Here is a 17451-nt window from a genome sequence, read left to right as displayed (position 1 = left end):
AAAGCAACCTACAAGTGCCACATTTATGTGAACTTCTGCTGCAGAGCTGGAAGAACTTTCTGTAGAATATTTGATTTCCATTGTGGAAACAGTGAAGGTCAAGTCAAAAGTTTAGAATACATTTTGGTTTCTAAATAGATTTTTTTTTTAACTTAATTTGTTTATTTGTTCTATGCTTTCATTTCAGAGTACAATGAGATATTAACATGCATCTTTTCCAATAAAAAGCTGGAAAAATTGTTCTAAAATTTTTGTGTATTTTACAATTTAAGGTCAAGCAGCTTTTAAGGTGAAAGCAGCAGAATGAGTTCCGTTCTCGCAAAGTAAAGCTGATGTTCAAAAGTTGAAATTTTTCTTTCGAGGGGACTGTGTTGATTTGCAAAAATACACGATAACTGTGAGAGGAGGCAGCAGAGCCTCTTCCTCACCATCAGAGATGAGCAACCCTGAACAACAGAAGAAACATCGAGGCCCAGGAGAAAGCGGCGTTGAGTGGCTTCAGATGAGGATTATTTACACGAAAATTTACCAACACTTTGCTAACGAATGCAACCTTTCAGAGTGGCGGTTGATGCTTCAATGTCAAGGCTGTTTCCATGGATACACTGAGATGCAAGCCTTCCCCGGCGCTAGTCAAAAACCCAAACATAGGAGTGCTGGTGATTCAGTGCGAACATTACCATAAATAAATGCACCAGTCCCATAATGTGGCTTTTCATCCAGGTAATTTCAAGCTTCCCGTTTCCCCACGGAGCAGGTCAGACAGCCATCTAGGTGTCATGAACATTTCATTTAGAGTAAAAGATTGGCTCTTGCATAATGTATAATGAAATCTGAACTTATTGCCGTTGGGGAGATATTGCTGCAAGAGATGTGGCATCTTTTTTCATCTCGGGGCTCAGCTTGCATTTTCTCCTCGAAGATTAAACGACAACCGCTCAATATCACAGCTATTAGGGTGTGATGTCTGCAGGGGAGACAGTGTGTACATATGTGCATAAACTGTACACCAGACCAAACGTTCTCCCTTCGTCACAGCGGCCACGGTGCATTTTGGGGCCGCTGATTGTCCCCCTCCTCTTGTTCACAGCCAAACTGCTGCTTCCCATGTCACTATGGAGACACTGGTTGCTATACATCAGCCAATCAGTGCGGAGAGAGGAGGGGGGGGATGTTAAAAAGTTGCCAGTATAAAGATTCTCTGTGTTGCTTGGGAAGTTAATCCATCTCTGTCTGTGTCCGTTTGCAGCTCTGCCAGTTCTGACTCTTCGCTGATGGAGATTTCACTCTCTGGTGAGATTTGAAAAAGAAACAGAATGGAAATGGCAAAATTCAGCCACAGCCACTTGAAGAAAAGAAAGAACACTGATGACAGAATCTTGCACATTAATGCTACAAGATACTGTACATCTAGAAATTGTGATGGATGTGATGTAATTAGAGGTAAAATTCACCTGTTTTCTGCATTTTTTCCACATCTCCCCTCCACCTCATAATCATGAAAATGCACAACACACTCAAATATTGTCTGGTAAATTAGCCTGAGTCACTTTCTTTGTTTCCCAGATTTTTTATTTTTTTCTTACAGTGCACACCAAACGGTAATGTCCAGGGATGAAAAATGAAGCAAGAAGTTCCAAAAACTGCAGTTCCCTAAATGACCACTTGAGGCTCCAAATGCTCTTCATACTTCCAAGTTAAAATGCCCAAATTTACAGCAGAGATAAACATGTTTACAGTCTGCAAAGAAATGCAGTTTTGGTCTCTATACACACGTGGACAAAATTGTTGGTACCCCTCAGTTAAAGAAGGAAAAACCCACAATTCTCACTGAAATCACTTGAAACTCACAAAAGTAACAATAAATAAAAATTTATTGAAAATTAAATAATCAAAAACAGCCATCACTTTTGAATTGTTGATTAACATAATTATTTAAAAAACAAACTAATGAAACAGGCCTGGACAAAAATGATGGTACCTCTATAAAAGATTGAAAACTATTTGACCAGAGTGACATGATTAACTCAGGTGTGTCATTTAATTGACATCACAGGTGTTTCCAAACTCATAATCAGTCAGTCTGCCTATTTAAAGGGAGACAAGTAGTCACCCTGCTGTTTGGTGAAAAGGTGTGTACCACACTGAACATGGACAACAGAAAGCGAAGGAGAGAATTGTCCCAGGACATCCGAAAAAAAATTATAGACAAACATCTTAAAGGTAAAGGCTATAAGACCATCTCTAAACAGCTTGAAGTTCCTGTGACAACAGTGGCTCATATTATTCAGAAGTTCAAGACCCACGGGACAGTAGCCAACCTCCCTGGACGTGGCCGCAAGAGGAAAATTGATGACAAATTGAAGAGACGGATCGTTGGAATTGTATCCAAAGAGCCCAGAGCAACCTCCAAAGAAATTAAAGATGAACTCCAAGGCCAAGGTACATCAGTGTCAGATCGCACCATTCGTCGTTGTTTGAACCAAAGTGGACTTCATGGGAGACGACCAAGGAGGACACCACTGCTGAAAAAAACTCATAAAAAAGCCAGACTGGAATTTGCAAAAATGCATGTTGACAAGCCACAAAGCTTCTGGGAGAATGTCCTTTGGACAGATGAGACCAAACTGGAGCTTTTTGGTAAGGCACATCAACTCTATGTTCATAGACTCAAAAACCAAGCATACGAAGAAAAGAACACTGTCCCTACGGTGAAACATGGAGGAGGCTCAGTAATGTTTTGGGGCTGCTTTGCTGCATCTGGCACAGGGTGTCTTGAAAGTGTGCAAGGTACGATGAAATCTGAAGACTATCAAGGCATTCTGGAGAGAAATGTGCTGCCTAGTGTCAGAAAGCTTGGTCTCAGTCGCAGGTCACGGGTCTTCCAACAGGACAACGATCCAAAACACACAGCCAAAAACACCCAAGAATGGCTGAGAGAAAAGCGTTGGACTATTCTAAAGTGGCCTTCTATGAGCCCAGATCTGAATCCCATTGAACATATGTGGAAGGAGCTGAAACATGCCATTTGGAGAAGACACCCATCAAACCTGAGACAACTGGAGCTGTTTGCTCATGAGGAGTGGGCCAAAATACCTGTTGACAGCTGCAGAACGCTCATTGACAAATACAGAAATCGTTTAATTGCAGTGATTGCCTCAAAAGGTTGTGCAACAAAATATTAAGTTATGGGTACCATCATTTTTGTCCAGCCCTATTTCATTAGTTTGTTTTTTTAAATAATTATGTCAATCAACAATTCAAAAGTGATGGCTGATTTTGATTATTTAATTTTCAATAAATTTTTATTTATTGTTACTTTTGTGAGTTTCAAGTGATTTCAGTGAGAATTGTGGGTTTTTCCTTCTTTAACTGAGGGGTACCAACAATTTTGTCCACGTGTGTAGCTGATTTCCCAGCTCATGTCAACTCTATTGAGAGTAAAATAAGATATAACTCACCCGTTTAGTTTGTATGAAGGCTTAAAGTCATGCATAATCATTAAAAAGGTCACAGGATTCACCCAGCTTTATATAGTCAGTGACACACATATAATCACTGTGACAGAAGGGTTAGTAGCATACTGCAGTGATACAAGCATTATCATTTACTTTGATTGTGTTTTGAAATCTATGAGGAACATAAGGGAAAAGAAAAAGGTTCAACATTAAGTTTACTTTATTGTCTCATTTGGGAGAAATTTGTCTTAGACAAGGCAACACAATAAGACAGAACACATACTATTAAGAATACATAATAAATACATGACATACAATAAATAAGTTAAGATAAGTTAAAACAATATTAAAACAAAAATGAAAATACACACATTCCTCCTTACATAAGAGTCGCACATCCCCAGTTACCTCCCTCTGGTAGCTGCACCTAGCTGCTCATTAATGAGCTTGACTGAGACGGGGATAAAAGAGTTTTCAAAACGGTTGAGCCTGCACAGCGGGACTCTGCACGTCCTGCCTGAAAACAACAGCTCGTACTCTGTGAACAAGACATGGGATGGATCAACAAGAATACTGTTTGCCTGTCTGATGGTGGCCTGTATAAATAAGTCTTGTGGCATTAGTGGAACCATGATTTTACTCGCCATCTTCACCAGGTTATGAATCTGTGTTTTCAGCTTGACTGTGAGAGCCCCAAACCAGCAGGTGATCCCGTACCTAAGTATGGATTCAGTGGTTGCACAGTAGAAGATCAACATGATTTCTGTGCAGACACCAAAAAGCCTGAGTCGTCGGAGGAAATGGAGGCGCTGATGGATTCTGGGACAAACACCTGCCACCTGTGTTTTCCAGCTGAGGTTGCAATCAATGTGCGCACCAAGGTACTTAAAAGAGGTGACCTGTTTAATGTTGTTACCGTATACGGACACCGGACTATGGCCACCTACTGATTTGGGGTGGAAAACACTGATGATGACAGAATATTGCACATTAATGCTACACGATGCATCTATAAATATTGACAGATTTGGTGTAATTAGAGGTTAGGTTCACCTGTTTTCTGTCTCAGTCCTGTTTCTTATCACACAACGCCAAATTGAGACAAGAGATCAAAGTGTTTTGCACTGAACTGAATTGTTATGTACCGTACAGCTCATAAGTTTCTCAGACTCCTGCACAGAAAAAGGCTGGAGGCATTTTGAGTTTTTCCATCCTTCCCATTCTCGTGAACACGATAACTCTCTGACGCCTGCAAGGAGTCTCTCCAGATTTGGCACAAACGTTTCCTATGACTCATAGACAAACTCATTAGAATTTGGTGGTCAAAGGTTAAGGTCGCTGTGGGATCGAGTCCACCCAAAACCGGTAACACGAGGAAGGCGAATCTCTTAAAATTTTGCACAAACACTCTCTGAACTCACTGGTATTTGGTGGTCAAAGATCGGTGGTGATGTGCAAATTTTAGAAACTTTCTTTCTTTCTCCAGATGCAGCCGAGATGTTCATGCATGAAATAATTCTTTCTCAAGTTCTTGCAGGTTTGATTAATAATGTAGGACGCAAGTCAGACAAATAAGAAAACCAGATGAAACCAAACTAAGTAACCAGACAGTAAATAAATCCAGCAAACAGCAGACACTAAAGCAGTGAAGCTCAACCAAACAAACCACAGCTCAGTTCAGCATTTAGAAAGCATATTTACAAAAACAAACTAGCAAACAATGGGAATGTTTCCCTCTAAATTCAGTTCAATCCAGTCTGCTCCAATCATAACTCAAAAATCTCTGCTCCGAATCTTTTAAAGCACCAAAACCAAAACAGGAAATCGAACGTTGCAGCATCTCTGAGAGCAGCCAAACAACATGGAAGTCTTTAAATTTTTTGCACTGGTACCATGGATCAGTTGGTTCTGCAACTTCTGGAAACTCTGACAAGGAAGCATTCAGTCCACGTCTCCTTAGCGATCCAGAGCAGAGACTATGACACAGAACTTTCACACACGAGTGGATACCAGGTAAGATGGTTTCTTCTTCTTCTCTGATCCAAACACCTGAGTCTCTGTCTGAGACACTGGAGGCTTTTCCTGGAGGTTGGTTTCAAACTGTGCAGACTGTGAGGACGGTTAGGATTAGATTACTGGATTATTGTGGGTAGAAACTGAGAAGAACATGGTGCCAAATGGTGAAACAACAATTTATTTATTCATGGAAGCAACCTGCAAAAACTTCAGACAGGAAGCCTGGGCAGTTCCTTCTCTGCAGGCTACTGGAGAAATAGAGTTTACTGAGCTTTGTGAGTTTTAGATTATTTTTACTTTTGTGCCTTCTTGTTATCACTCTGAATATTCTATCGCATCCTCCAGATTCTCCTCCCCATGAGAATGAACCAAATCATTTAGCAGCTTCTTTATGTCAGGGAACATCAGTCTGACAGTGTGAGGAGCTGCAGGTTTGTCAGAAGTTTTAACTTTAAAAGTCCTGAATTCTGCTCAAACTGACTCTGATATTCTATCCTGTGGTTTTCAAGAGTTTATTTATCTGACAAACATGCATTTATATGCATGCAGGGGCTGTTGGTGTGTAGCTGTTTAGTTTAGTCTTGTGTCTTATTTCTTGTATTTTGTTATTTCTCTGTCATTTGTTAGTTGTTTATTAGGCTTGAATATGTCTGAACAGTGGGCTTTACATTAAAATAAATAAATAAATGAATAACATCATTTAGGATGAAATGATGAAGCGGTGACACTTTACGGCCAAAAAGTCAAAGTCAGGTGTGGATAGACGTGGATGTAAATTATAACGAGACTGGTTGACAGAGACATGAAACTGGAAGGCTGTTATTCTAGTTATTCCTGAAATTACATTAAAGAACAATGCTGTTTTTGCTCCCAGTTCTGCAAGATATTTCAAGATTTCAAGAGTCTTTATTTGTCACATGCACATACAGTATGTGCATTATAAGGCATTAAAGGAACATTCTTAATAATCGTGACTGTGATGCTGAAGTTCAGTCTATATTGTGTGTGTTGATGTTATGCATGGGTGGATGTGTTACATATTTACATGATATTTGGCTGGTAATTTGTTCTGAACATCTTGAATGTAGTTCTGCAGTTTTATTGTGGATTTAGGCTTTTTGACTGACATCCATGATGCTGAATCCAGGATCAGTTGGGTCCATAGCATCTGTTCCAGGACTCTTTGTTCTTCTTGTGGGTAAATATAGTTCTTTGTGATATTTTTAGGGTCATTTTTATGCTGCAGAATGAATTCGACACAGTACTGTACCTTAGTAGTAACTATGTTTATCGTAACGTATTTACTTAGGTTTAAATTTACTGTGTGAGCTTGCAACAAAACCCTTATCTGCAGGTGTGCACAAGCATATTTAATTTTCAAAGTTATAACAGAGATTTTGTATCCTTGCAGGGCTGCACAGTGAATTGGTGGTTGGCACTTTCAGCTAGAAGGTCCCCGGTTCGTGTCCCAGCCTTCCTGGTGTCAGAGGCCAGATTAACAGGTCAGTTGTTGACACATAAAGATTAAACATGTTAAACTCTTAATTGTTTACTTCTTTATGGGGGGGGGGGGGGGTGTTACAACGAGGTATGCTCAGCAAGTAAATCATTATGAAAGAACATAACTAGAATGTCCTTGAGCTTATTACAATTAACAAAGTTCAAATGAAAGGAAAATCTGAATTGAAAACCAAGAAAAATTTAAGCAAAACATGATGAAAGAACATCCACACTGGCTGGTGTTGCTTTCAGTTGTTTCTGTACAACAAGTTTTAGTATAGTGTCTCTTTGTATTATCTTTGATTTGTGCTTAAACTAAGATTGACTTGATCTGTGTGTAATAACAGACCAAGGAATGAAATTGAAATTAAACATTTTAGGGCTGCACACTGTGCAGGTGGTTAGCACTGTCACCTCGCAGCTAGAAGATTCCAGGTTTGCGTCCCAGCCTTCCCGGGATCTTTCTGCATGGAGTTTGCATGTTCTCTCTGTGCATGTGTGGCTTTTCTCCAGGTTCTCCAGCTTCCTCCCACAGTCCAAAAACATGTTGAGGTTAACTGGTGATTCTAAACTGTCTGTGGGTGTGAATGTGAGTGTGATTGTTTGTCTCTATGTGTAGCCCTGTGATAGACTGTTATCTGGCCAGGTGAACCTTCACCCTAAGTCAGCTGGGATAAACTTTAGCCCCCCGTGACTCTAATGAGGATTAAGCAGTGTATAGATGATGGATGGATGGATTTATTCTCGCATATGTTCCAGGTTCGGTCTTGTGTCAGTGTCTGCTGATTCTCCCCAGATCTCAGCAGGTAACTTTGTAAACTATTATTGCAACGATATGGAAACATGGCTAATACTAATGATAGTGACAGAAACAAACAGCAGCAGTGAGCATCGGAAAGGAAAATGAGAGAAAAGGAGAGGAAGAAGGGAGTTGTGGGAGGTGACGGTGTGAGGGAGAAAGAGATGGGAAAGTTGAGTTAATGATCTTTCAGGTGGAGGCTAATGAGTTCATCCGATGGCTCTGAGGTGCTGTCTAGACCGTGATGAAAGAAAGAATCGCACACACATCTCCTCTTCTTTCTCACTTGTGGAGTGGGAACAAAGACACACAGTGGATTGACGAGTTTCTTCTCTGATGTTAACATTTTGCCTCTAGCTGCTGCCTCCTGTTAACAGAATTATGTGATGCTTAAAGTTTTAAACGCAGGTTTTATGAGAACCTTTTTATCCTTGTTGATATTAATTCACTTTAAATTTATCCTTCCCCTCTTCTATCTTTCCTTGTGACTATAAATACCTCAGATCATTTGCATTTTACCTGAATCTCAGTCGTCTTATCTTGAGTTAATTTTCACTGTGTAATTGATTCAGACTGAAACCCCCGAGAGAATAACATGTTCTGAAGTCTTGCAAATAACAGATGAGGAATAGGGATACACGCCGCTGATCTTCCCTCTGCTCTCTGGTTTGCCTCTGAAATTACATTTGCCTGCATGGTGCAGAGGTGGCGGGGGGCACCAAAGTCACCTCCTCATTGTAAATGCTTTGCTGTCTTTGATCGCCAGGCTCAGTCACCTGCATCAGCCTGAAATGCAACGGATTAATAATGTAGGCGCCCCGGTCCCTCGAGGAACACCAGTGATTGAATGGAAATCCACCTGTCACCAGTAGACACACACAGAGCAGCCTCAACATTAAAACCACTGACAGGGGAAATAAATAGCACTTATTATCTGGTTAAAATGGTCCCAGGTGAGAGGTGGGATACATCAGGGAGTAAGTGAACGGGCAGGTTTGAAAGCAGAAAAATGAGTCCAAGAATCTCCATCTGAATCAACATCTGAAACTCCACATCAGTCAGTTAGAACTACAGAAGCCTCCAGGTGAAACATCTTCAAAAAGCTAAAGAAGAAGTCCAGTTGCTTTCTCCTGAAGCTCCCAGGAGCACCAAGATCTGGACGGCTGAGAATATATAGAGACAGGGACCTGAGAATTTTTGACCGGAACCAAATTGTGATGCAGAACATCTCCAAAAGGTCTTGTTGGGCATTTCAGGGACACAGTAGTTAGTTCTTACCAGCAAGGTTCATTATGTATGTGGAGTGAAGTCTGGTCCACAGAAGACCAGTGGTGGTATAAACTGCTTTAAAAAAAAACCCTAATGCTGTGACAGAAAGGCTTCAAAACACAGAGAATTAAAGCTGGTGTAGCTGCAGAAAAGTCAGAGAGCTGAACCCTTTCTTTTGTAAGTGAATGTCAGAACTAAAACATGGAACAATGGAAGACTATCAGATGTGTATGGGTACTTTACCTGGACAAGAAATGGTGGTAAGATGCTCTGTGGGTAGAAGGCAACCCAGACTAGCCATGTGATACTCTGAGCAGTATTTTGCTGGAAAACCTCTAGATTTCAGCTTTGCGTTTTGAGAAATTGCACCATTTCCAAAAACTGGACGTTTGATGGTAATACCACTCAGCAGTGTCACTATAGATGATTAGCAGGTTTACCTTGTAGGGGTACTACGTTATGATTTATAGCTCTCGTTATCAATAATTGGGGCACCACCCTAGATTTCTAGGGAAATAATTAATTTTAATAAAAAAATTAATATTCATAAAAATTTTGATCAATCTCATATCAAAAAGTCTTGAATCCTCGGTTAAATTGACCACATTCTACACAAAGAAACACTTAAGACTGTAGTTTGATCTAAAATGAGGTATTTATTAACTATTCTATGAAAATAATGACAAGTGAACTATGTACAATGTAGATATGGTGTGTGTGTGTGCGTGCAGGACTACATGTGTGTGTGTGCGTGCATGTGTGGAATGTGGGAGTGTGTGTGTGGTGTGTGCGTGTGTGAGAGATGTGGAAATATGGTGAGGATTAGCCAGAGCTAACCCGACGAGGTAACCAGTAATTTGGATTAAGAATTCTAATGATTTGTAAAAGAATAAATTGATTAAAGGAATTAATTGACCAAGCGGTTAGTACATCACCCATAGAATGGAATCAGAGCAAACTCAGCTGGAGTTATTGAAGTGAACCGTCATGGGACTGGGACTTGCGGGCCTTCAGAGAAGCAGCACAACGGTCTGGACCTGCGGGTTCGGAGCGGTGTGTCGTCGTTGTGGCCACGCCTGGATGTCCTGCCGTGGGTTGATCGGTTCTATGCAAATGGACCTGGTCCAGCAGGTCTCCGGAGTTCTCAGCTGAGTGTTGCTTGGCTTAAAAATGATGGTTGTCAGGCTTTAGCCAAAAAATGGGTGTTGATGAAAAACAGTCAATATTAAGAAAAATAAATGCTGGTTCTGAATCTGTTCTTCAGATTAAAACGAATAACGTTGGTTTAAAATTGAGCAAAATGTCTCCTTAAGTTACAAAAATATTAAGAGGTAAATAGTTAACAAACTTAGATGGTGAGGGAATTTCAAAGATAGGAAAAACGCGCTTTAGGTAAGAAAATAGTGAGAATCTCTGTCATGGATTCCCCAAGGGAAGCGAGTAAGAGAAGGTAAGAGAGCAAGAGACTTTGGTTGGCCTCTTGGGGCCAGATGAGGAAGACAAGAGTAAGGGGTCAGAGAGATGATGTGGGCTACGGCTGACTTTATCTGTGGGTCCAGCTAAGGGGAGGACCTGGGCGGAGAGAGAACTTTTCGGCGCGACTCTGGTGGAATTTGGAATCTCTTTGTTCTCACAGAGTAGAGAAGAAAGAGGAACCCAGAATGGATTGAAATATGATATTAAACGCGCAAAACACGATCTGTCTATCCCACCATATTCAGTTGTGTGGAAGTGAAATGTGTAGATTAATACATATGTTCATATGATGTGAATCATTTCATTCATAACTATATGTTTATGTTTATGACATTAAAAATATGTATCACAGTGAGAATATAACAACAAGTCAGAGATTTGGTAACAGGTAAATACAATGGTCATCATTCAACCTAAATGGAGTAATAAAGAAGGAATCAGATTAAACATCACAAATTAATAAATCAGCTTCTGTGAAAGATAGAATCGTGATTTTCGGATATGTTAATGATGAATGATTTCCATTGACGTTGGTAATTCTGTAAACACAAAATACATTCCAGAAATATTAATTTGGCAAGGATTTTTAAGTTCAGTTCCAGTCTCTTTGTTTCAGTCAAAGAGAGAGAGAGGGTGACTCCAGCCTTCTGCCATAAAGTTTTACGACTTGTTATCTGATCTGTGGAATGCAGAGACGTCTCCTAAAGCTGAAAAGGGATTTTAGCATGAAAGTTCATTAAACAAGACATCCATAGCCTATAATTGAAAGTCATTGTCTTTTAAAAACAAAAAGTTATTCCAGGGGTTTAAATGTTCACAGGAGCTCCATCCTTCTGTGAATGAAAACCTACAGAAATACAAATGTCTCAATCCTCCTATAGAGATGGGTGTTGGTCAGTGCTGGAGAGGGACAGCTTATCTGAGTTTTGATCAGCTCAGGAATTCCAGGACCTTTGCAGTATTGCTACAACCTTCCTCTTTCTCCTGCCGACTCTTGGATTTAAAACCAAACCAACATGCCAGTTTTTTTAGGAAGTTTCTCTTTTGTTACTGAAGGAGTTTCACCAAAATGTAATCCTGAAAACACCTGAGAAATAAGCCATGCAGTTGCTAAATTTGTCTTCGTTTCAGATAGATAATGATTGGTTTAAAAGTTTCTCTGAAGTTTCCAGAGGTGGTAGATCACCCTTGTTCAAGACCCAGAAAACAAACATTAAAGTGCAAAAATTACCTGTGGAAATCAGCCTCTATGTACAAGAAACAAACTCTTGGTTGCTCTTTGGTACAAAACTTCGCTAAAATGTATCATTCATTTTGGAAGTGGATGCTTTGCTCAGACGAGATCGAGATAAAGTCGTTTAGCTCAGATTGAGTCCACGGTGTTAGGTGGAAGCCAGCTGGGACGATCAGCGTGAATACATAGACCTGACGGTGAAGCACACAGGTGGAAGTGTGATGATGTTGGGCTGCATGTGTGCAAAAGGTGGTGAGGAGATGAAAGGTATAAATGAGTGTCATTTGCACAATGTTAAAGTTTTAGTCTAGGTCAGGGGTGTTAAACTCGTCTTAGTTCAGGTTCCACATTAAGCATAATTTAACACAAAGTGATCCAAATCAGTAAAATCACAACATAACCTATAAAATACCACAATTCCAAATATTTCCTTTGTTCTGGTGCAAAAAAATACATTCTGAAAATGTTCTCATTTAAAGAATTATCTTTTTATTAAACATCATGAACAATCTCAAATTTAATTTCATCAACATTATGCCTCAGTTTATCATTTATGCATTACAACTTCCAGATCAGAGTGTCTACAAAGAACACAACATTTAGTCACAGAATTGAATGATGTAGTATTTTACTTTATGATCAAAATGACTAGAGTCAAACAAAAACACAAAAACTACAAAAACAGGACAAAGTATTACAAAAATGAGAAGCAAAATAACAAAAAATGAGACAAACGACATGAAGCAAAACAAAAAAGAGACAAAAATTTGATAAAAAAGTTACAAAGCGACAAAAATAGACAAACGACACAAACGAGAAAAAAATTACAAAAGCAAGAAACAAAATGACAAAATTGTGAGATAAACAACAAAAGTCAGACAAAAAAGACAAAAACAACAAAAACAAGACAAAATATAAAAATGAGAGACAAAACAACAATAGATCAATCTAGCATTTACTTTATGATCAAAACTGCTTGTCACGGTCTAGAAATTATTTTAAATTTATAGTTTTGCCAACTTGCTTACCCGTTTTGGCTCACAGGCCACATGTTTGACACCCCTGCTCTAGGTTTAGATAACGCTCACCAGAACTCCAGCGACAGTGACTTACACTGACGGTAATTGGAAGCGTTGAAGCGACAGATCCTGTGGAAAGGTTTCAGCACAACAGAACATCTCGGTGCCTGATTCCCCATCATGTCCTCAGAGGTGTTGTAGAGCTCATGGTTCGACCAGTCACAGCTGTTTTAGTAGCTTAAGGTGGGCATACACAATATGAGGTGGGAGGGTGGAATGTTGCAGCTCGTTGATATGCAACACTGTCAAACTTAGAAACACGTGTGGAGACAGGAAGTCAGCACAATGTACACACAAACATCTACACACCGTTGCCTAGACACAGTCACATGTCACTGTCACTGTGTGTGACATGTGTCTGTTTCCTCATGGACCTGCTCATCATTTGTCTAATTCCATCCAGCAGAAAATAATGAGATGAGTTACTGCACAGAACACTTCCTTTTTTATATGTCTGCAAGCATCAGCCTCCAAATTCCCTCCAAAACGTAGCAGAACTGAACATTTGTTGAAGGATGTTGACCCGAGACTTCATTAGATTTTGTTAAAAGGTCCATGAAGACGTCTTTATTAGTCTGTCTGTGTCTTTAGTCTGAAATTGTGTTTCTACTTTCCATTTAAATGCTGTAAACAGCGTCTGAAGTTACGTATACTCGAGATACAGCCATGGCCATAAGTTTGGACACAAGTACCATGACGCTTGTGAATCTTAGAAAATACCACAAAATTGTCACTTACAATACAGTACACAACTCCTGAGAACTGTATTAAGTTTCATATTTAAAAAAAACATCAAAAGACTTTGGTGTCATTTTGTTATTCTTACCAAATTCGGTTGTCAAAGTACTGCATTTTTTTGTTATTTTCTTCTAATATTATGTTTTGGGAACAAAGTTGTTCCAGTTGTTGGAATTTATTGATAATATTATATCCCTTGTTGATTTGTTGACTAATTAAACTGGTGCTGTCAAAAAATATTAGTTATGTTCTGTAATAGACATCAAAACAGACATAGTAAGTCATGCTGTGTCCAAACTTATGGCCATGGCTGTACAGACAAATGAAGCATCTGAGACAAAATACTGTGATTTGAAGGTTGCTGTGTGTGGATGTTAAAACATTCTTAGAACATACAGCTAACTGTATACATAAATATATATTGCACAATTTTAAAGAACATTAAAGACAGCCCAGATATGACAAAACTGCAATAAAAGTACCAATGTAAAAACACTAAATTGTGAGTTAAAGTCTTGCTTCCAGGTGTAGGAAATTATTATCGGCCAAATGCATTTAAAATATCAAAAGAAAAAGAATTTGACCCCTTTGACACCATTATACATCAACGTATAGGTGTAGGTGCAGCTACTTTTAACTATGTTTAGCTTAGTTTGGTTGTTAAAAGTTGTGGTTTCCTATGTTGTACAGCATTACACAATAAATCTAATGAGTTGTTTGATGATTAGTAGGATGTGTACACGTGTAATTTCCCACCCGTTTACTCACATAGACATGGTTATAAAATGTGGCTACCTGTGAATATCAGAACTTTCTGAATTTAGACCTAAATGTTCGTTTCATGTTTGCATCATGGCTTCATGTGAAAATGTACTGCCAAAGGAATTTTTAAAAATCTATGCGTTAGGCTTCACAAAGAGGGGAAATGATATCAAAATATCAACTAAAAATCAGTGAGAACAGTTTCAGTTATAATCATAGACTGTATATCTAGTGGACGTAGCATCTGGCTCCAGAATTGAAGCCCACCTGGAAGTGTCAAAAACTTGCAATATCACGCCGTCCGCTAGGGTTGGCTCCAAAAAGCTTTTTCTCCATAGACCTCAATTCATTTTTGGAAAAAATAAAATTTGATAGACTGATGTTCTACAGCTCAGGATTTTTTTCACGTTAGTTGTCATGGTCAAAATGAGAGATCAGGTGGCCGATCTTAAAATAAATCAATACTGAATTTTAAATAAATCGTTAAAGTTGGCGGAGCCAGGGGGCGTGGCTACACTTGATAGACAGCAACAGAAGCCTCTATGGTAAAATGTGGGCGGGATAAGAGAGTCCTCAGCCAATCCTGCCCCTAGTTGCTCTCCGGTCCAGTCTGTTTGATGACGCTTTTTAAGTCACTGGCTCCAAAAAAATCCAAAACGGCGACCAGGAAGTAGCAAAATCCGGGCTTCATTTTCTCGGTGTTGAAACCAACGGGTGACGTCATGGTTAGTTCACGCCTGGTTATAATCAGGAGGCAGACATTAAACCATTAATCAGGACCTCCTCAAATGACACCACAGACAGGGCTCAATCTAGCTTTAATAAACAGACAACTAAATGTTTCATTGTTCAGCTTAGTTCTTGTTCTGTAAATTAGGGCTGGAATGATTCCTGCTTGCACTTTGGTACAAAACATCACAAAACTTTGCTAAAATGCATGAAAACAGGCCTGATGCATGTTGGTAGCGGGCCAAGATAAAGTGGTTCTGCTCAGATTGAGTCCAGAATGTTTGACTGAAGTCTTGCTAGGACTGCCACAGTGAATGCAGAGTCCTCACAGTGAAGCACAGAGGTTTAGTGTGATGATATGGGGCTGCATGGAGGCAAAAGTTGGCTAGATGACTCCCAGTGTGCAGGAGCTTTGTAGATGAGCCATATTCCAGCATGATGATGATCCAAAACACAAAATCACACAAGAGTTTATAATGAAGAAAAGTAATGAAATGAAAACTGTGACCTGGTCAAGTACGATGCCTGATGTGAATCCAAAAGATCACCTTCAGTGTATTTTAAAAAGGAAAGTAGAGCTTCATAGTCGCTCCAGCAAAGAGCAGCTGAAAGAAAATGTCTCATTGTTCAGCTGGTTGTGTAAATGTCTTCAATAAATTAAACACTTTTGTTATTTTTTTCTTTGATATCCAGCATGTGAAATCCCAGTAGTTCTGTGAGAGTTGAAACAGAGGGAATGAATCAACAGAAAGCTGAATGAAAACTTAGAAAAAACCCAACACCTTGAGCAGACAAGCAGACAGATGGAAGTGAAGACTTGTCAAACAAGGAGCTGCTTTCATTCACTGTGACGCACGAACCTGATGCAAATTGCGATTAAGTAAAAATAAACTGGTGTCAAAACAGGATTGATAACGGGTGGGCGGACAACCTACGAGGATGGAGCAACATGATAGTGAGACGGAATTAATGCCATTCACATTTTCTTTATTAGGCAGCTAACAACTTTTATCAGTGTTGAATCGGCATGCTATGGAGGAAATGTCCTTTCTCCACGGCTGCCGGGGGAGGCGGTCGGACGGTAATCAAGGTAAAGGGAGGATGCCACGGCTTATCAGTGTCAGATCCACACGCCTCTGATCAGCTGGAAGCAAAGACACGCTGCTGATGTGTGGTCTTTGGCTTTGTGGGAGGTGAACATCTGCAGCGTCTCCTCCTCTTCCCATCTGTACTGCACAAAGGTCAACCTGCATTTTCTCCATCCTTACAGTCCACCGTGGCCTTTCCTTCGACCCCACACAGCAGCAGCAGAGTGACATCCTCCTTCTCCTCTTTCTGACTTCCCGTCTTTCATTCTTCCTCTCTCGTGGTCGCCATGGCGACTATAAGCTCATGCCCGAGCAGCGAGCGTATACCGTATAATGAGAGGAAAAATTAAGATTGAGCAAAACTTTGGCTCTACTTATGCGCTCTCCTCCCACGTCGCCCATGAATGAGTCACCGGTCTGAGAGCTTTATTACCGAGCGAGTGAGAAAAGCGGTCATTCGACGTCACGCAAAAAGGTACACTTAGCTGCATGACACCTGAATACGTGGTGAGAATGTAGTACACCAGTTCTCTTTTTTGGAAAATGTTTGCTTTGGTCCATTTTTTACTACTCTCATAACATTTAGGAGCACAAATGACACGGTTACCTAAAAGCTGCCACAAAATTAGGGTACACTGCCAGTCAAAAGTTTGGACACACCTTCTCATTTAATGTTTTTTTTTTAATTTTCATGACTCTTTACATCGTAGATTCTCACTGAAGACACCAAAACTATGAATAAACACACATAGAATTGTGACGACCCTCCACCTGGACACCAGGTGTGTCTGTTCCAGTTGTCACCTGATTGAGCCACACCTACAATCTAGTGGCTCAGCTGCACTTAATTTCACCCACTTCCATTCAAACGAGCTCTCTGACAAGAGCTGCTGCCGTGTGGAGCTTCAGCAGCATGATTCTGGGTTTTGGCTTGGGTTTTTAATGCCCATTTGGTTGTTTTTGCATAGCAATAATCCATTTTTAATCACCACACCATTGCTGTCTCTTGGTTTAATTGCGACTTTTGGGAGCCAAGTTGAAACCGAATTATGTAGTAAACAAAAAAATGTGACATAATTCAAAACATGTTTTATATTTTAGATTCTTCCAAATAGCCACCCTTTGCTTTGGTAACTGTCTTGCACACTCTTGGCATTCTCTGGATGATCTTCATGAGGTAGAACCTGAAATGGTTCTCCAACAGTCTTGAAGAAGTTCCCAGAGATGCTGACCATTTGTTGGTTCTTTTTCCTTGACTCTGTGGTCCATCTCACCCCAAACCATCTGGATTGGGCTCAGGTCA

The sequence above is a fragment of the Acanthochromis polyacanthus genome, chromosome 21, assembly GCF_021347895.1.
Source record: "Acanthochromis polyacanthus isolate Apoly-LR-REF ecotype Palm Island chromosome 21, KAUST_Apoly_ChrSc, whole genome shotgun sequence".
NCBI classification, from domain to species: domain Eukaryota; kingdom Metazoa; phylum Chordata; class Actinopteri; family Pomacentridae; genus Acanthochromis; species Acanthochromis polyacanthus.
This window is presented reverse-complemented; position numbering follows the sequence as displayed.